Source organism: Balaenoptera physalus (assembly GCF_965194825.1).
Source record: "Balaenoptera physalus genome assembly, chromosome: 2".
Classification (NCBI taxonomy): domain Eukaryota; kingdom Metazoa; phylum Chordata; class Mammalia; order Artiodactyla; family Balaenopteridae; genus Balaenoptera; species Balaenoptera physalus.
In genome coordinates, this window is record NC_138883.1 from 579,631 (window position 1) to 600,286 (window position 20,656).

Here is a 20,656-nt window from a genome sequence, read left to right on the forward strand (position 1 = left end):
GCAGGGCAGGTAGAGCACCAGGGGGCCTGGGCTGGTCAGCCGAAGGATGGGGTGAAAGGGCAGCCATGGCAAAGCAGCTCAGGGACCTGAAGGCTGACCCACGGCTGCAGGTAGCAGGGGCCCAGTGGGTGGCAGGTGGATCCGCCCACAGCAAGCCCACAGGGACTTTGGAGTGGGGCGGGGACACAAGGTGATTCCTGGGAAGTGGGGTCCTGTGGATCGCCAGGCCCTTATGAGGTCTTTGGTTGGGAGCAGAAGGGCCAGCTTGGTGGTTCCTGGGGGTCTCCCTGATCCCCGATGGGGGTCTGAGTTAGGGTTAGGAGTGGGAAAGCAGCTTGGTGACCCTGGGGGTCCCTGTGTCCCCAGGGCTATGGGTGGGGCAGAGGGGACAGACTGGTGGCTACTGGGGTTCTCAGAGTCCCTGATCTCCAATGGGGGTCTATGAGTGGGGGCAGAAGAGTAGCCTGGTAACTCCTGGGGGGGGTCTCTCTGGGTCCCCGGGTGCCGACAGGGGGCTATGGGCTCTGAGCCTCCACCTCAGGGAGTGGGTTAGCGCCTCCACTCAAGAGCCCCGTGTCCACCCACTTGGGGCTGAGGGCAGGAGTCCTGGCCAAGGGCAGTGACAGCCACTGCTTCTGCAGGGGCACAAGGATTCACTGGAGGGCGTCCCTAGTGGAATCAGGAGATGAGGAAAGGACCCAGGAGGGGCCATCTGTCCCCCAAAGCTGGAGCAGAGTCCCCGTGTTCCCTGCACGGGACCACCCCCCCCGACCCCACAGCCCACCCTCCAAAGCCAGCAGTTAGTCTAGCACATACGGGTGACAGTCCTGAGGCCAGCGTTGACCCCTGTCTTGTCCCCACAGCCTCCATCCACGGCCCATCCGTCTACCCCTTGGGCTCCTGTTGCACAAGTGCTACCAATGCCACCTCTGTGACGCTGGGCTGCCTGGTCACGGGCTACTTCCCGGGGCCAGTGACCATGACCTGGGACACAGCGTCCCTGAACAGGAGCACCCTGACCTTCCCTGCCGTCCAAAACTTGAACTCCAGCCTCTACACCACCAGCAGCCAGGTGACAGTCTCGGGCGAGTGGTCCAAGCAGAAGTTCACCTGCAGTGTGGCTCACGCTGCGTCCAACACCACCACCACCAAGGCCGTCACTGGTGAGCCAGGTCTGGGCCAGCCCGCGAGACAGCCGGAGGGGGAGGGGGAGGCCGGGCAGGAGGCACAGGGAGGAGGGGCTGGGGGCTCAGAGAGGCCAACCCCACTCCTGCTGCCTCTGCCACCAGGGTGCACCAAGAGCTTCCCCGACCCCTCTGTGAAGCTCTTTTACTCCTCCTGCGACCCCCGTGGTGACACCCATACCACCATCCAGCTCCTGTGCCTCATCTCCGGCTATACCCCAGGCAAAATCAAGGTCACCTGGTTGGTGGACGGGCGTGAGGCCACAGACGTGTTCCCACACACCGGCCCCGAAAGGGTGGAGGGCAAACTGGCCTCCACTTACAGCGAGCTCAACATCACGCAGGGCCAGTGGGTGTCCCAAATCACCTACACCTGCCGGGTCACCTATTATGGCTTCACCTACGACAACCACGCCCGCAGGTGCACAGGTATGGTGCTCGCCCACGCCAACACCCAGCCGCTCGGGATTCAGAGAGGAGGGCAGACTCAGCCTCACTCAGTCCCCTCCCCCACACAGCCGAGTCTGAGCCCCGTGGCGTGAGCGCCTACCTGAGCCCACCCACACCCCTCGACCTGTACGTCAACAAGTCACCCAAGATCACCTGCCTGGTGGTGGACCTGGCCAGCGAAAAGGACATGACACTGACCTGGTCCACGGAGAACAAGGATCTAGTCTATCCAGACCCGCCCATCGCCAAGACTCAGTTCAACGGGACGGTCACCGTCACGTCCACCCTGCCGGTGGACGTCAGTGACTGGATTGAGGGCGAGACCTACTACTGCAAAGTGGCCCACCCACACCTGCCCAAGGAGATCCTGCGCTCCATCTCCAAGGGCCCTGGTGAGCTGCAGGCTGAGGGGAGGTGGGCGGGCCTCCCAGGTGGAGTCTGGCTGACCACACACCTGTCTGCAGGCAAGCGTATGATTCCCGAGGTCTACGTGTTCCCGCCACCCAAGGAGGAGCTCAAGACCAAGGGCGAGGTCACCCTCACCTGCCTGATCCAGAACTTCTTCCCCGCGGATATCTCCGTGCGGTGGCTGCGGAACGGCGCCCCGATGCAGGCGGACCAGCACACCAGCACGGGGCCCCACAGGGTCCGCGGCTCCAGCCCCGCCTTCTTCGTCTACAGCCACCTGGCAGTCAAGCAGGCCGACTGGCAGCAGAGGAGCACGTTCACCTGCCAGGTGGTCCACGAGGCCCTGTCCGGCTCAAGGACCCTCGAGAGATCGATGTCCATCGAGCTTGGTAAATGATGCCTGACCTCCCTCCCTCCCCCCGTCCCAGGGCTCCATCCTGCTGGGGCGGGGGAGGGGGCCGGCCAGACCTTCCATCCATTGTCAATAAACACTCCAGTGCCTGCTCAGAGCCCTGGGCGTGCCCGTTCTTGGGGAGCTGTGGGGCAGGGAGCAGTGTCTTGGCACAAGGAAAGGAAGGCACGGGGCGGGGGCCGGGGCTGAGGCGTGGCTCCATCCAGCATTGCCATCTGTGTCAGAGGCCCTCCCCGCCACCCCACTATACACTCTATCCACTCAAAGGAGTTCTAAGAGCCAGAGAGTGGTCCTAGGGGAGGGACCACAGAGACCTCAGCCTCTCCCGGAGGTCCCGGAGGCCTCAGCCTCCACCCCTAGCCTCCTGCCAGCCCCTCTGGACACAGACAAGCCCCCAAGCTCCCAAGTCCAGCTGCACACACAGGCCCTCCAGGTAGAGAAATGGGCCAAGTCAGTCCCCCGCACCGGCACCAACACGCAGGTCCCTCCACCGTCACCTCCTGGGCACAAACGGGCCAACCCTGCACAGGGGCCAGTGCGGAGCCCACTCCTCTGACCCCGGCCTTCTCACCCCCCATCCTACCTGCGTGGTCACACCAGGCCGGGGTCGGCGCCCTGTGTCCCCCATCTTGCTGCTCAGCCTCACTCCACCCTGAATCGATCCAGGGAAACGCCCAGCCCTCGCACGCACCCTCACACTGTCATGCCCGCTGGTGCCAAGGCTCCGCACCCACCCAAGTCACACGGCACTGCCAACCGCTGGTAGCGTCTCACACACACTCACAGGTGGCCTCCCAAGGCCCGCCCTCGCTCCCAGGCCACTCCCAAACCCTTCGCCGTCATACCTGGGCCCCTGGACCCACCCGTCGCCCCACGTGGCTTCCTCCTGCAGCCAGCCCCTCCCCGTCAGCTGCACCCCACAGATGGACAGTTGGACACACAGACACACACTGACGCACATGGACACACACACAGACACACACACGGACACAGACACACGGGGACACAGACATGGACACACACGGATACATACTGACACACATGGACACAGACACACACAGACACATGGACACACACAGACACACATACTGATACACGTGAACAGACACACATGGACAGACACACTGACACACATGGACACAGATATACACGGACGCATATGGACACAGACACTGATACACATGGACACAGACACAACAGGCACACAGACACATGGAGACACACACATGAACACAGACACAGACACACACAGACACATGGAGACACACATGGATACACACAGACATGGACACAGGCGCACAGAGACACATGCGTGTGGACACACACGGACACACACATGGGCACATACTGATACACATGGATGGACACTCTGGCACACACGGACGTGGATATACACAGACACATATGGACACAGACACACGTGGACACACACATGGACACACACAGATACATACTGACACACACGGACAGACACACACGTGGACAGCACGCAGGCACCCACCACAGCCACACAGAAAGCAGCACATGCACAGCCCACACCCTGAACACGAGCCCAGAGCAGAGGCCGTGCTGGGGAAGGAAGGGGCCCAGCCCCAGGACAGGAGGAGCCGGAGGCCAGGGGCGGCTCTGGGCTCCTGCAGACTGCGCAAGGTCTGTGCGGCCGGACCGAGCCCTCGGGGCACCCACTGCGATGATCCAATGAGCCTAGGGGCCCTCCCGGGTCCAGAGCCCCTCCTGAGGGCTCCAGGCAGGGAGGCCAGCCTGGGCTCTTCAAGGGGCCCCCAGGCTGGCGAGAACGGAGCCGAGCAGGAACGGGGCCCAGGGGGCCGGACTGGGCGGCCACAGGCCATGCAGTGGGTGGACGTGGGCGCTCCCCAGGCCGGGGGACCCTGCCTGCCACGGGGCAGGGAGCGGGGTGGGGCAGAGCTGGAGCTGAGGTGAGGGGCCCGCGGGGCTGAGAGGGGCGACCGGCAGTCAGGAGAAAAGCCGGAGAAACTGGGGGAGAGAAAACGCCAGCCACCTGAGAGCGGAGGGACAGCAGAGGGCAGGGGAACGGTGCCGCCCCACACGGCCACCGGCCGGCTCGGGGGCTTCCAACCCCCCACCCTGCAGGTCCGGCTGGTGGCTCTGGGCAGTCGCAGAGGGGCCGGACGGAGGGACCGCCCAGGACAAGGGCGCCCGGCCCAGTCCCCTCTGCTCCCTAAGGGTGGCCAGGCCTGTCCTTCCCCGTCGGACCCCGAGGCCAGGGGGCTGACCGGCTGACGCCCGCAGAGCTGGCCCTGGAGGACCTGTGTGCAGAGGCAGCCGAGAGCGAGGAGCTGCAGGGCACACGGACCAGCCTCCTCACCTTCGTGGCGCTCTTCCTGCTCAGCGTGAGCTACAGCGCTACCGTCACCCTCTGCAAGGTGGGCACGGGCGCCCCATTCCAGGGCGGGGCGCCCAGAGAGAGGGAGAACCTCGGCCTGGGCACAGAGTCCCTCACACACGCCGTCCTCCCAGGCGAAGTGGGTCCTGGCCGCCGTCCGGCAGGAGCAGCCGCAGGCTTCCCGCGACTACACGAACGTTGCACAGCCCTGCCTTTCCCCTCCTCGTGTGAGCAGCCCCGAGGCGGCCAGCTCTACCCTGGGCCGGAGGAAGGAGCAGAACAGCCCCCAAGGGGCCAGAGTCAGGGGCCCAGCGACCAGCACACGGGCGCCCAGAGGTTCCAGCTCAGCCCCAAGGTCGAAGGCGACAAGGGGGCCCACCTATCACAGCCCCACACCACCCCACTTTGGGGCAAGTCCCAGAAGAGCATCTGTTCCCTCCACAGAGAGGCCTGGGCTGGGCGTGGCTGCTGACCACCCCAGGCTTCTCCCAGGCCCCTGGGCTTGGGCCCACACCGGCTCTGACTGAACAACCCCTGAAACACAGTGACGGCCTGGAGCCCATGGCCCAGCCCACGCTGGAGCCCAGAGCCAAATCCAGGCCTCAGAGTCCCAACCAGCCCAATCCAGCGTCTGAGTTCAGCCCAGCCAAGCCAAGGGCTCACTCCCCAGGCTCAGTCCCGCCCTCCGTGCCCCCAGGTCCAAGGCCACCGCCCCCCATGCCCTGCTCCTGTCCCGTGCCCACCCTCCCTGCTGTCCACCCCCAGGCCCCGTTCGTGCAGAATGAGGCTGCAGAGCAGACCTTCTGGGGAGGGGCCAGGGCAGTTTTCAGGGCTGCGGGCAGGGCCCTAGGCTGTGAGGCAGGGTCCCACAGCAAAAGGCGCTTCCCAAGGGGTCCGCAGTGTGGCCAGATCAGCCCTGCAGCACCCACCCCCGTCCCCCATGCCCTCGTCCCGACGTAGGAGATAGATGGGCTCCATCCAGGCTGAGCAGCTGCAGTCACTCTCCTGCTGACACTTGGAGATGATTGGCCAGAGACCACCTGGAAAACTGTCCCCATGTAAGCAACCTAAGCCACCCCTATGGCACATGACTCGCTCCAAGTTTCCCATGTGCTCTTCCACTCGTACCTTCCTTCTAGTAAACACTGTCTCTATTTCACAATCTTGGTCTCTTTCTTAAATTCTTTCTTCAAAGAAACAAGACAGACATCCATCTTCCAGCTGATCCACTGCCAGAATCAGGTCGACCTCTCTCTCTTTACTTTTCCTTGTAAAGTTCCTTTAAGTAAAGAACCCCATGCCACCTGAGCGTACCTTGGGGGAGGTGCCTGTGGTCCCTTGGGAGCAGGAGGTGCGCCCCCCCCCCCGAGGACGTGGACAAGGGGCCAGAGGGAAGGGGGCAGAGGGCAGCTCTGGGCCCCGAGGACCCAAGTGTCCAGCTGGGCTCCGCCTCAAGAGTCCTTCAATACCCACAGAGACCCCGGTTCAGGCTCCACCACGCCTGCGCCACTGGCCTCCAGCCCAGACTCACCGCCCCTCTCCGCACAAAGGTAAAAGCAACAATCCCCATCCCCGTGGGCAAACCCTGAGGGGCTCATTCAGTGGTCAGTGCAGGAGGCCGCAGGAACACAGCTGCACAAGCACCAGGATGGAGGCCGGCATCAGCCTCCTGGGGCCCCAGTCACCACCCAGCCGTCCACCCACTGAGCTCACGCAGACAGGCCAGTCCTCAGGCCCCATCCCGCCAGCCAGCCCGGACATCCTGATGAGCAAGCGAGAGCTGTCTGGGGCTGGCCGCCACCGTCCTCGAGAAGAAAGCTGGGAGCCACGAAGGCAGGAGCCACAGGCACCAGGGAGAGGGCCGGCTGGCCAAGCACAGTGGTGGGCCCGGGCTGAGCCTCCTCCTGAGGGTAAAGAGCTGGAGAAGCCCGCCCACAAGAGGCTCTGAAGTTCCATAGAAACGGGGCAGAGCGCATGAGCACATGTGACACAGGGCAGGACTCCTTCATATACAAAGAGCACTCAGCAACCAATGAAAAGAAAGAAATGTGAGCAGTGGGTCCTGCACCATAAGGAAAAACCGGGTGGCTTATTGGGTGGCCAATAACAGGAAGAAAATGTTTCAATAATTGGAAAAGGTACAATAGGAGGAAACTAGGGGCAGTGAGTGACCGTCTTGGCCTCTTTGAGGACCTGTGAGCAGCTAAGATCATTCTTCAGGGCCCGGTGGCCTCCTTCCCAGCATACGAATGCCCAGACTGTGTTGACAGGAGAGTCCACTTGTGGCGAAGGCCCTTCTGAGAGCCGCCATCTGCACTGGGAGACCAGGCATCCCACGGACTCCGACACGGACCGTGCAGCCTGCTGGGGTCGGGCACAGAAAACCCAGCACTGGGCAACTCTGAGGCTTGTCCAGAGAGCCCGAGTGTTTGGTTCAAATAGAACATGAGAGGGGCAGTAGAGCACTTCACACAAGGTCAAGGGCGCAGCCCTGCTCTGCTCTGCCCCCTCACACCGACACTCACACACTCACACCTGCACAGACCCGCACACAGTTTCAGGAAACTAGGCCCCAAGACCGGCCCCCACCTGCATGGCCCTCTCAAGCCGAGGTCCAGGGGCCTTCCTCCCCATCTCCTGAGCCAGGAGCCCCCGGGGGCAGAGCTGAGTGTCCCCTTTCTCTGACTTGCACCCCAGATCATGAGACCCACTGTGGAATCCGGAACGAGGGCAACAAGGGCTCAGCCCACGTGGGGCCCTGTAAGCTGGGCGTCGTCACACATGGACAACGTGCATCTTCCCCAAGTCGGGAAGAAAGGTGGTGAAATAGGAGATAGATGGGCCCCTGGGCTGAGAGGCTGGAGCTTGCCAAGCAGAGTAACCTGGAGCTCTGCTTTCCCTGACACTCCAAGGACAAAGTTAGTGGCAGGAGCTGAGCCCTGCTGGAGTAAAGAGATAAGACGACCATGTCTATCGCTCCTGAGGTCAGGGCAAGCTCCCCGCCTGCACATGCGCAGGAAGCCTCCTCGGGGGTCAAAAAGGGAGGGGGTGCCACCCCATAATGTGTTGTCAAACTTCCCGTTAGCCTTTGCGTTGGAATCTTTCTTGTCAAGAAGATACGCACTTGTCGGGAGGGCCCTAGGACAGGTCAGATGCGGGAGAAGAGGCGCGGTAATAGGCCAGAGGAAGACAAAGGTCCGGGAGGAGTGCCCTGTGCAAACCGTCTGGCCCCCGCTTTACTGCGCCTCATCAGGGAGGACGCCCACACCCTCTCTCTCCAGCTGAGTATGTCTGCCTTGCTCCTGTCTTAAATAAACTACTTCTCTGCGTGCTCCCCCACATGTCGTGCTCTGTCTCTAACAACAAACTTCGTACCTCTTTTTACACTTTTTCCTCCTTGAAACACTCTTGCTTTCAAACGGGGCAAGAGCCAGGGCAACTTTGCTTCTAGCCTCCGGCCCCTGGTGGTCTAGCAGCTAGGATTCCTGGTTTTCACCCAGGATACCTGGGTTCAATTCCTGGGCAGGGAACTAAGATCCCACTTCAAGGCCACTCACTGGTGTCTCTCCGAGAACAGTGGCAGTCACCCCACCCAGAGGGGCTGGCACAGTGGGAGCACAGCCCAAGGGCAGGCCCGCAGAGGAGAGCAGGGGGTGGATCCCACCCAGCCAGCCGGGCTCCAGACCCAGCAACCCTGCCGCACACGCCCTCCCAGCAGCAAGACCCCACCTTCTCGGCTCCCCTCTACTCCCCCTCCTCTTTCTTCTGCATTAACCCACCACAGTGGGCAGAATGGTGCCCCCAGGCCCAGAAGTTATGTCCACGTCCTAAGCCCTGGAACCCGTGAAGGTGATCCTATTCAGACGAAGGGTCTTTGCATATGTGATTGAAGTTAAGGATCTTAAGATGAGATTGTCCAGGTGGCCCTGAATCCAGTGAGAAGCGTCCTTACAAGGGACAGAGGAGGAGAGATCAGACTCAGGGCAGGAGGTCGTATGAGGGCAGAGGCAGAGATTGGGTGATGCCTGGGGCCACCAGAGGCTGAGGGCAGGAGGGACCCTCCCCTGGAGCTTCTGGCGGGAGCAGGGCCCTGGGACACCTGGATCTCGGGCGTCTGGCTGCAGAGTGTGAGACTGAATTTCTGTTGTTTCAAGCCCCTCAGTGTGAGGTCCTTTGTCGCGGCCCCAGGACACTCACCACCAGCCAGTAGGCCTTGGCCAAGCCGAGGCCCTTCCTCCTTCCGAAGAAGCCCAGGGGGGACTCGCCCGGTCCCGGCTCCTCCCTCCCAACTGGAGCCACGCTCGGCAAGTCCCTGACCCCCAAAGGTGCTCATTAGTCTTAACAATAGTGTCCACTCGGGCTCAGGCCCTTCCCCCAACCACTGCGACCGTCAGGTTGTGCGAGACCCCACATCCGTCCGCCTCAAGTCCAAGCTCTTCTTTCTGCCCCGCGTTCCGTGCCCGTCTGTGCCCACAGCAGGGCAGTGCTGTCTGCGTGGGGGACACCGGCCTCAGGAGAGAGCGGCCCCCCGCCCCGCACCGCCCTCCTCTGTTTCCTCCACTGCCGCCAGGCACTGCCTCAACCACTCACCCCAAGTCCCACTCCTCCAGCTCCCTCAGGGCGGCTCCAGGGGACACCGGGGCTTCAGACCCCCGGAAGGTGCAGGGCCCCAGGACCTCACGGGCCGGCAAGAGGAAGGATGCTCAGGGCCAGTCAACCACGATGCAGGCGCCTCTGGTGCTCATGAGAGCGGTGGGCGGGGGGTGGACCAGAGTCCGGCGGCCCGGGCGGAAGTGCCCCTCGTGGGCGATGCTGTGGGTGTGCCAGGGTCCGTGATAAAACGCCAGAAGTCCCTTGACCAAGCCAGGTGTGTCTGCCCACCCGGTGCCATGCCCCAGGCTCCCCTTCCTCCATCCATCTCCCCCTCCCAGCCCACCTGCCCCAACTCCCGTCCTGGGCCCACCCCTCCCCCAGGGAAACGCTGATCTCCCCCCTCCACCTGCCTGCAGCTCTCCCCCCAATGGTGTCCTTCCCGGGAGGGGACCATGGGTCCCTGTGTGTAGCTCCAGAACCTTCTGGGTGTGAAGAAATGAATGAACATGCGAAAGCAGGTGCAAACCAGGCCCCACGGCCCCTCGTGTGCCCAGGCCGGGGCCGCCTCCTGAGGGGCAGCGGGGAGGGCCAAGCAGCCGGGCAGCCAGCAGGGCCCGTGGGTGGGAGAAGCCTGGGCAGGGAATTGGGTGGATGCAGGCAGGGGGAGGCCCTCAGCCACCCCGACCCACAGGACTCCAGGCTCCAGGCAGGGGGGGTCCACACGCCCTGCCCAGCTTCAGTCCAGGGCCCCGCTGCTGCTGAGGCTGGCGGAGGAGGGGCAGCCCCTGGTCGTGGCCAGGAGGGAGAGGCTCCCCACCCTCACAGCTGCCCTGTGGCCTGAAGGTCTGTGGGGCCTGCTCACTGCGGTCACTCTGGTGAGGCTGTCCCTTGGGGCTCCCGGCCCTGCCGGCCTGTGCAACCTCCCCTCCGGCCCTCACTCCATCTGCACCTCTGGGACTATTTCTACCTCAGGGACCCTAAGCCCCTGACTCTGTCTACTTCGGCCTCTGCTTCTCTGCACCTCGGCCCCCAGCCCAGCCCCGTGGGCGCCCCGTGGAGACACACCCCCCACGGCACCCGCCTGCACCCACATGGCCTCAGGCCAGGGCCAGGCTCCTGGGGGTCCCACAGCCCAGGCCACACACACCTGGTCCCGCCACAGCCAGACCACAGACCAGACATGACGTGGAGGCACGCGGCCACAACTGGCGGGACAGGAAGTGGGTGAGTGACCCCCGCCTGTGGGCCAGACACCGCCATGCAGCCCCTTCCCAGCGTCAGCCTCACCTCGCAGCGCAAACGGCCCAGAGCGGGGCAGGGGTCGGCTGAGACCACACGGCCAACAGGCAGGCCTGGACGAGGCCTGGTTCTCCCTCCCCACTCCAGCGCCTCTGGGCAGGCGGGCACAGGGACCAGCAGGGCATGGCCACATGACCAAAAGGCATGGGCCTCTCCCAGCCGTGTTGGACCCTCTGGCAGCCTTGAGCAGGTGGGTCCCAGAAGCTATTCAGGCCTCATCTCCTCCACAGCCAGGCCATACTACGGCCTCCTGGGACGGGAGGATGGAGGACAGGTACCAATACAGAGACAAGAGGGAGAAAGGCAGACGGCCATTGACCCAGAAGACACAGAGCAGGATGCTGTACATATGGGCTGAGCTGGGCTGGGTAGAATGGGCTGAACTGGGCTGAGCTGCATTGAACTGGGTGGAGCTGGGGTGAACTAGGCTGAACTGGGCTGAGCTGGGTTGAACTGGGCTGAACTGGGCTGAGCTGGGCTGAGCTGAACTGGGTTGAGCTGAGCTGAACTGGGCTGAGCTGAGCTGAGCTGGGCTGAACTGAACTGAGCTGAGCTGAGCTGAACTGGGCTGAGCTGGGCTGAACTGGGCTGAGCTGGGCTGAGCTGGGTTGAGCTGAGCTGAGCTGGGCTGAGCTGAGCTGAACTGGGCTGAGCTGGGCTGAACTGGGCTGAACTGGGCTGGGCTGAGCTGAGCTGGGCTGAACTGAACTGAGCTGAGCTGAGCTGAGCTGGGCTGAGCTGAACTGGGCTGAGCTGGGCTGAGCTGGGCTGAGCTGGGCTGAGCTGAGCTGAGCTGAACTGAACTGAGCTGAGCTGAGCTGAACTGGGCTGAGCTGAGCTGAACTGGGCTGAGCTGGGCTGAGCTGGGCTGAGCTGGGTTGAGCTGAGCTGAGCTGAGCTGAGCTGAACTGAGCTGAGCTGAGCTGAACTGGGCTGAGCTGAGCTGAACTGGGCTGAGCTGGGCTGAACTGGGCTGAGCTGGGTTGAGCTGAGCTGAGCTGGGCTGAGCTGAGCTGAACTGAGCTGAGTTGGGTTGAACTGGCCTGGGCTGAGCTGGGCTGAACTGGGCTGAGCTGGGCTGAACTGGGCTGAGTTGGGCTGAACTGGCCTGGGCTGAGCTGGGCTGAACTGGGCTGAGCTGGGCTGAACTGGGCTGAACTGGGCTGGGCTGAGCTGGGCTGAGCTGGGTTGGGCTGAGCTGAGCTGAACTGGGCTGAGCTGGGCTGAACTGGGCTGAGCTGGGCTGAGGTGGGCTGAACTGAGCTGAGTTGGGTTGAACTGGCCTGGGCTGAGCTGGGCTGAAATGGGTTGAGCTGGGCTGAACTGGGTTGAGCTGGGCTGAGCTGGGTTGAGCTGAGCTGAGCTGAGCTGGGCTGAGCTGGGTTGAGCTGAACTGAGCTGAGCTGAGCTGGGTTGAGCTGGGTTGAGCTGGGCTGAGCTGAGCTGAGCTGGGTTGAGCTGGGCTGAGCTGGGCTAAACTGGGTTGAGCTGGGTTGAGCTGGGCTGAGCTGAGCTGAACTGAGCTGGGCTGAGCTGAGCTGGGCTGAACTGGGTTGAGCTGGGCTGAGCTGGGCTAAACTGGGTTGAGCTGGGCTGAGCTGGGCTGAACTGGGTTGAGCTGGGCTGAGCTGGGCTAAACTGTGTTGAGCTGGGCTGAGCTGGGCTGAACTGGGTTGAGCTGGGCTGAGCTGGGCTAAACTGGGTTGAGCTGGGCTGAGCTGGGCTGAACTGGGTTGAGCTGGGCTGAGCTGGGCTAAACTGTGTTGAGCTGGGCTGAGCTGGGCTGAACTGGGTTGTGCTGGGCTGAGCTGGGTTGAGCTGAGCTGAGCTGAGCTGGGCTGAGCTGGGTTGAGCTGAGCTGAGCTGAGCTGAGCTGGGTTGAGCTGGGCTGAGCTGAGCTGAACTGAGCTGAGCTGAGCTGGGCTGAGCTGGGCTGAGCTGAGCTAAACTGGGTTGAGCTGGGCTGAGCTGGGCTGAACTGGGTTGAGCTGGGCTGAACTGGGCTAAACTGGGTTGAGCTGGGCTGAGCTGGGCTGAGCTGGGCCTAGCTGAACTGAGCTGCGCTGAGCTGGGTTGAGCTGGGTTGAGCTGAGCTGAACTGGGTTGAGCTGGGCTGAACTGGGTTGAGCTGAGCTGAGCTGAGCTGGGCTGAGCTGGGGTGAGCTGAGCTGGGTGGAGCTGGGCTGAGCTGGGCTGAACTGGGTTGAGCTGAGCTGAGCTGAGCTGAGCTTAGCTGGGCTGAGCTGGGCTGAGCTGAGCTGAGCTGAACTGAGGTGGGTTGAACTGGATTGAGCTGGGCTGAGCTGGGCTGAACTGGGTTGAGCTGGGCTGAACTGGGTTGAGTTGAGCTGAGCTGGGCTGAGCTGAGCTGGGCTGAGCTGAGCTGGGTTGAACTGGATTGAGCTGGGCTGAGCTGGGCTGAACTGGGTTGAGCTGAGCTGAGCTGAGCTGAGCTTAGCTGGGCTGAGCTGGGCTGAGCTGAGCTGAGCTGAACTGAGCTGGGTTGAACTGGATTGAGCTGGGCTGAACTGGGTTGAGCTGAGCTTAACTGGGCTGAATTGGCCTGAGCTGGGCTGGGCTTAACTGTGCTGAAATGGGCTGAACTGGCCTGAGCTGGGCTGAGCTGAGCTGAACTGGGTTGAGCTGAGCTGGGCTGAGCTGGGCTGAACTGAGCTGAGCTGAACTGAGCTGGGTTGAACTGGATTGAGCTGGGCTGAACTGGGTTGAGCTGAGCTGAACTGGGCTGAATTGGCCTGAGCTGGGCTGGGCTTAGCTGTGCTGAAATGGGCTGAACTGGCCTGAGCTGGGTTGAGCTGAGCTGAACTGGGTTGAGCTGAGCTGAGCTGGGCTGAGCTGAGCTGAGCTGGGCTGAGCTGGGCTGAGCTGGGTTGAGCTGAGCTGAGCTGGGCTGAACTGGGCTGAGCTGGGCTGAACTGGATTGAGCTGAGCTGGGCTGAGCTGAGTTGAGCTGGGCTGAGCTGAGCTGAGCTGGGCTGAGCTGAGCTGAGCTGAACTGAGCTGGGTTGAACTGGATTGAGCTGGGCTGAACTGGGTTGAGCTGAGCTTAACTGGGCTGAATTGGCCTGAGCTGGGCTGGGCTTAACTGTGCTGAAATGGGCTGAACTGGCCTGAGCTGGGCTGAGCTGAGCTGAACTGGGTTGAGCTGAGCTGGGCTGAGCTGGGCTGAGCTGAGCTGAGCTGAACTGAGCTGGGTTGAACTGGATTGAGCTGGGCTGAACTGGGTTGAGCTGAGCTGAACCGGGCTGAATTGGCCTGAGCTGGGCTGGGCTTAGCTGTGCTGAAATGGGCTGAACTGGCCTGAGCTGGGTTGAGCTGAGCTGAACTGGGTTGAGCTGAGCTGAGCTGGGCTGAGCTGAGCTGAGCTGGGCTGAGCTGGGCTGAGCTGGGTTGAGCTGAGCTGAGCTGGGCTGAACTGGGCTGAGCTGGGCTGAACTGGATTGAGCTGAGCTGGGCTGAGCTGAGTTGAGCTGGGCTGAGCTGAGCTGAGCTGGGCTGAGCTGGGTTGAGCTGGGCTGAGCTGGGCTGAGCTGGGCTGAACTGGGCTGAACTGGCCTGAGGTGGATGGGCTGAGCTGGGCTGAACTGGGCTGAGCTAGGCTGGTCTGAGCTGGGCTGGGCTGAACTGGGTTGAGATGGTTTGAACTGAGTTGAGCTGGGCCGAGCTCGGCTGAACTAGGCTGAGCTGGGTTGACATGAGCTGAGCTGGGCTGAGCTGGGCTGAGCTGGGCTGAGCTGGGCTGGGCTGGGCTGAACTGGGGTGGACTGGGCTAGTGCCTGAGGTGAACAGGAGACAGTGGGTTGAGCATGGATCACACCCAGAGCCCTGGTTTCCAGCCAGACAGCCCCCCATGTTTGTTGGGGGCACACAAGGGCCGTGCAGCCTCAGGGTGCAACTGTGATGTTCCCCGCTCCCGTCACCGGTTGACCGGAAGGGAACTGTGAAAGGACCAGGGCAGACCATGCCCTCTGTAGCCCAGCTGTCCAGGGGGCAGCCCAGAAGGACTGATTTGGAACTGGGCCTCCAGCCTCAAGATACCCACAGTCCATGGGAGTCAACTGCTAGTTTAGGAGGATGGGGGGGGGCGGCTTTGTAGGGGGAGGTGGTTGGACTGGGACTTTTACCCAGGAAGTGGGAGGGGGGACATAGAAGTCTCAGGCCCCCTCTGCTCCCCAGCTTGAGCCCCAGAACAGACAAACTGGCCCCCATGCAGACTCAGCTTCAAGCCCAGGCTGCTCTGGCTTTTCTCTGCCCTCTCCCTGGGCCCATTTCTCACGATACCGCACACGCTGGGGAAGGGCATGACCACGCCCACTGCACAGAGGGCAGCTGAGGCTCCGACAGCACACGCAGACTCAGCTGGCCGGTGGGGGAGCCGCGTGCGACAGCCAGGGCCCACGTCTGAGGAGCACGTGTGGCCCACGTGCTCAGAGCCCCAAGGAGCGCGTTCAGAAATGGCTCAGCTGGACTCAGGTGACCGCTGCCGGCCCCGGGTGCACCGCGTATAAGCTGCGCGACCTTGGGGCAGTCACTAACTCTCTGTGTGTAAAGGAAAGGCGGGCGTCGTCCTGCCCTCATGGGGCTGTGTCGGGTGTCTGGTCAGCGCGAAGGCTGCCATCTCACAGCACACCTTGTGTTTCAGTGACTGAAACCAGCCCCAGACTCTTCCCACTGAGCCTCAGGAGTGCCAACTCAGACGGGCAGGTGGTCATCGCCTGTCTGGTCCAGGGCTTCTTCCCGTCAGAGCCACTGAAGGTGACCTGGAGCCAGAGCGGCGAGGGCGTGTCCATCAGGAACTTCCCCCCTGCTCAGGCCGGGGGCCTGTACACCATGAGCAGCCAGCTGACCGTGCCGGCCAACCAGTGCCCAGCCAGCAAGTCTGTGAAATGCCAAGTGCAGCACCTCTCCAAACCCAGCCAGGCCGTGGACGTGCCCTGCAAAGGTCAGAGGGCGGGCTGGGGCGGGGCCCCCATGGTGCCACCCTGACCCAGCTCCCTGACTGCATCCCTGTGGGCACTCCCCTCAGACAAGAGGTGGCTGAGTGCCCGGGGGGTGGCCAAGAGGGGCCTGGGCTGGGGCTGGAGGCCAGGGAGGCGGGCGGAGGGGCTCGCTGACCTGCTCTGGCTTCCCTTTCAGCTCCAGCTACGCCGCATCCAGTTATATCGTGTCCAGTTGTGTGCAAGGTCAGCCTGTCCCTGCACCCACCGGCCCTTGAGGACCTGCTCCTGGGCTCCAATGCCAGCCTCACGTGTACGCTGAGTGGCCTGAGAGACCCCAAGGGCGCCACCTTCACCTGGAACCCGACAGGTGGGAAGAATGCCATCCAGGAGCAGCACAAGCCTGACCCCTGCGGTTGCTTCAGCGTGTCCAGTGTCCTGCCGCGCTGCACCGATCCCTGGAAAAAAGGGCAGTCCTTCTCCTGCACTGCCACCCACCCCGAGTCCAAGAACCCGCTAACCGCCACCATCAAGAAACCCTCAGGTGGGCCCTGACCCGCGAGTGGGCGGCTGGGCACTCCACGGTGCGCGAGGTGCACTCCTGAGCCCACCCCGCCCTCCAGCTCCCACCCACCCCCACACGGGGTGCCCAGGGGGCAGGGGGCACCTTCTTCCCTGCCCAGACCCCTGACCCTGCTCTCTGCCCTCCAGGGAACACGTTCCGGCCACAGGTCCACCTGCTGCCGCCGCCGTCGGAGGAGCTGGCCCTCAACGAGCTGGTGACACTGACGTGCCTGGTGCGAGGTTTCAGCCCCAAGGATGTGCTGGTGCGGTGGCTGCAGGGGAACCAGGAGCTGCCCCGCGAGAAGTACCTGACCTGGAGCTCCCTGCCCGAGCACAGCCAGAGCGTCCCCACCTTCGCCGTGACCAGCGTGCTGCGCGTGGAGGCCGAGGCCTGGAAGCAGGGGGAGTCCTTCTCCTGCATGGTGGGCCACGAGACCCTGCCCCTGGCCTTCACCCAGAAGACCATCGACCGCCTGGCGGGTAAACCCACCCACGTGAACGTGTCCGTGGTTATGTCAGAGGTGGACGGCGTCTGCTACTGAGCCGTGCCCCCGCCCCACCCGCCCCTTGAATAAACTGCATGCTCGCCTGAAGCAGCTCTGCGCTTCCCTCCGGCTGCCTATCTGTCCGTGCTCGGGGTCTGCACACACCAGGAGGGGGCAGGACCCAGGAGGAAAGAGCAGCCACTGCCCCGACTTTCTCTAGGCCTTGGTTTCCCCTCAGCCTGACACTGGACGTGCCTTCATGGCCGTGCACGAGTGTGAGCACAGGCGTGAGGGTCGAACTGGGGCTGAGATTTGCGAGGCACGCACAGCCTCATGGGCTCTGAGAACGGTGGCCCCACGAAAGTTCCCAGGGGCAGGGGACTTGGTCACTTGTATTTCAGGAAACTGCCTCTAGGGGCAGCCGGGAGGCATGAGCGAGGCAGAGGGGAGCCTGGCGGCCAGAGAAGAGGCTGGTGCCATCATGCAGAGGGGGGCTCACGGGAGGAGTGGCGAGGGAAGAGGGTTGGATTCCAGGGGCCCTCTGTGGGCGCAGCACACAGAAGTGCAGGACGGCCCCACTGACCGCACGGAAAGGGGGCCACCCCGCCTGGGTACAGCCTTCCCCACCCCACATCCCACTGCTCTGCACATGTGCACAGGGGCGCATGCACACGTACTCTCATATGTGTTCATGGTCGCGTGCGCAGGCACGCGTGCACGCGCGCGCACACACACACACACACACACACACACACACACGTCTGAGCCCTGCAGGTGCAGGAAGTTGACAGCCCAGAACCAGCTCCAGGAAGGCAAGAGCAGTCCCCGCCCAAGCCCCCAGAGGGTTTTCCCCAGGCCCAGATCTGCTGCCCCAGGTCCCTCCAGGCCTCAGGCCTCCCTGTGTACCCAGCTGGGCACAGTTCAGGGATCGATTGGAGAGACCCCTCTCAGGCATCACCTGCTCCCCACTTGGTCCCCAAATTCAAGTCTCCCATGCATTCCTGAGCCCCAAACCATAGATGGGGTGGGGGGCAGGGGTGGTGAGGGGTCAGAAGAGACAGCTCTCACCCAGGGCCCCTAGACAGCTTCTGCTTGGAGCTCCTGGCAGGAGGGAAGGTCAGGGAGACCGAACCTAGAAGGACAGTCCCATGACCACCGTGGGACACCTGCACCAGGGCTCCCACAAGGGGGCAGCGGGGCCCCTGCTCTTGTTTAGACACCTGCTGGGCCTTCCCAGGGGACCTAGCTTTCTGGCTGCCTCTCTCTGCTTCCAGGGCCAAGGTGGGGTGGGGACCCCTGCCCACCCTGGCCACTGCTCCCCTCTCAAGGGTCCAGTCACCAAAGGGCAATGGGGGGAGCAATGGATTAATTGGGGAAGTGCTGCCACAGAGAAGGTGGTTCAGCCACCAAGGGACCAGGACCTGCCCTCAGGAGGAGCTTTCTAAAGAGATGGGGAGGAGGAAGAGACAGTAGATGAGGGTGGAGCCAGCAGACGGACAGCACAGACAGGTGGATGGGTCACAGGACATATGATGGATGGAAAGATGGACAGACAGGTGGATGGATGGGTGGATGGATGGATGGATGGATGATGGATGGATGGACAAATGGACAAACAGATGGGTGGATGGATGGAGGGATGGACGGATGGATGGATGGATGGATGGGTGAACGGATGGTCGAAGAGACAGATAGATGGATGAACAGATGGACAGATGGAAGGACAGAGAAGTGGATGGATGGACAGATGGACAGATGGGGGTGGATGGATGAATGAATGGATGGATGGGTGAGTGGACAGGTGGATGGATGAATGAATGAGTAGATGGACGGATGGATAGATGGGTAGGTAATTGAATGGTTACATGGATGGATGGATGAATGGACGAATGATTGGATGTGTCAGCATATAACAAGCTGGTCCAAATCCCATTTAACATGGGAGGTCTATGCCCTGGGACCCTGGAGACAGCAAGGTTGCCTGTGCTGGTGGCTCTCACCTGGGCCTTTCTCATGCTCCTCGTAGCTTATCAGCCACTTCCTGGGACAGCAACAGAGCCCTTGGTCTTGTCCATCTGGCCCTTGGCACAATGAACCACAGACCCAGATCTATGTCTCGAACTGGAGCACCCTGAGGGTGGGCATGTCTGATCTTCTCTGGTCCCATCAGGGGCCCAGGCCAAGAAGGTCCAAGAGCAAGGGCTTGCTGAGTTCACAAGTAGGGCTGGGATCCAGGAGGCCTTGGGCTTGAGCTCTCCTTGGCGCAGCAGAGACAGTGCCCACCCTCCTGCCCTGCCATGTCTCTCTCTCTCTGAGGTGCCCTGAGACCCCCAGAGATAGGAGTCCTGAGGGTGCCTCAAGAGCTGCAAGGTCCAGCCCCTTCCCTGGGCACCTGCTCTCTCGCCCTCCGGGAGGCAGCCTCAGACCTGAGACAGGGCACCCACACTGCCAGCGTCCCCACCCTGAGAGCTCCAGGTGGGGAGGGCACTGGCTCGGCCCCCACTCACGCAGACCCGGGCCTGGCAGGCCCTCCGTGTCTTACAGATCACAAGGAGCCACTGCCCTGGCTGGTGCTGGACCTGCTGAGGGAGGGCCCCGAGGAGGACAGCCTGGAAGCCAGCCTGTGGCCCGCCACCATTACCCTGCTCACCCTCTTCCTGCTGAGCCTCTTCTACAGCACGGCGCTGACCGTGACGCGCGTCCGGGGCCCGCCTGACAGCCGAGAGGGCCCCCACTACTGAGCAGGAGCCAGCCAGGCACAGGTGGGAGGCGAGGGGGCCGAGCAGTTGGCTGAGGGGGGCAGGAGTGCCCGGCTCCAACAGAGCTCCCCTGTCCCTCCTGATGGGGGTCTGGCCTACAGAGAGGCGGTCCCCCCACAGACACTGAGGACTTGGGCAGGCCTGGGGGCAGAGCACGGATGTGCCCCAGCAGTGTCAGGGCATCAGATTCCCTGGGTGCGGCTGCCACTGGATTCCATCCAGTCTGTGGGAGCCAGGCCATGGTGGGGAAGGAGCACTGGCAAGGACTCTACCCGCCTCTGGAGTTCCCCCAGGCCCTGACACCTCTTGTGTTTGCAGGGAGGGAACTTGAGGAGCCTCCTGAGAGCCCAGCTGGACGCCAGAACTCAGCGCTGCTCAGAAGCCTTGCGCGCACCCACAAAGGCCTTCCTGGTGCAATAAATGATCCTAAAGGCAGAAGTTCTCAAACTCTGAATGAGGGGAAGGGGAGGAGAGGGGCAGAGGCTCTGGAGACAAGGATGCCTGCCCCATGGCCCAAGGCAGGGTCTCAGGGGAATGGACGGGGTCCCCTTGCCTAGAACTCATCAGCTGCTCCTGTGGTCTTGCAGGCTCAAGGCAAGAGCCAGGCTTCACAAAAGAGAATACAAAGCAAGACCTCTCACAATAACTGCACCCATATCCCTGATCCAGATCACTGAGTCCTGGTCCTGATCACTGAGTCCTGGTCCTGATCACTGAGCCCTGGTCCTGATCACTGGGCCCTGGTCCTGATCACTGATCCCTGGTCCTGATCACTGGGCCGTGGTCCTGATCACTGAGCCCTGGTCCTGATCACAGGGCCCTGGTCCTGATCACTGATCCCTGGTCCTGATCACTGATCCCTGCTCCTGATCACTGGGCCCTGATCCTGATCACTGATCTCCGGTCCTGATCACTGATCCCCGGTCCTGATCACTGTTCCCCGGTCCTGATCACTGTTCCCCGGTCCTGATCACTGATCCCTGCTCCTGATCACTGGGCCCTGGTCCTGATCACTGGGCCCTGGTCCTGAGCACTGGGCCCTGATAATGATCACTGATCCCTGGTCCTGATCACTGATCCCTGGTCCTGATCACTGAGCCCTGGTCCTGATCACTGGGCCCTGGTCCTGATCACTGATCCCTGGTGTTGATCACTGAGTCCTGGTCCTGATCACTGGGCCCT

The 20,656-nt window shown here is 62.6% G+C and overlaps 2 gene segments (V, D, J or C); both read left to right on the top strand.

The window, feature by feature from the left end:
- Nucleotides 1–16,823, top strand: part of LOC309655521 (Ig alpha-1 chain C region-like) — a 193,160-nt gene extending 176,337 nt beyond the window's left edge. Inside the window, exons 2-4 of the C gene segment in view lie at nt 15,372–15,671; nt 15,866–16,210; nt 16,378–16,823.
- LOC309655600 (immunoglobulin heavy constant epsilon-like) lies at nt 66–5,673 on the top strand. The segment is given in 7 exons: nt 66–135; nt 780–1,172; nt 1,290–1,613; nt 1,703–2,026; nt 2,099–2,431; nt 4,726–4,859; nt 4,954–5,673.
- Nucleotides 16,824–20,656: the final 3,833 nt, after the last annotated feature.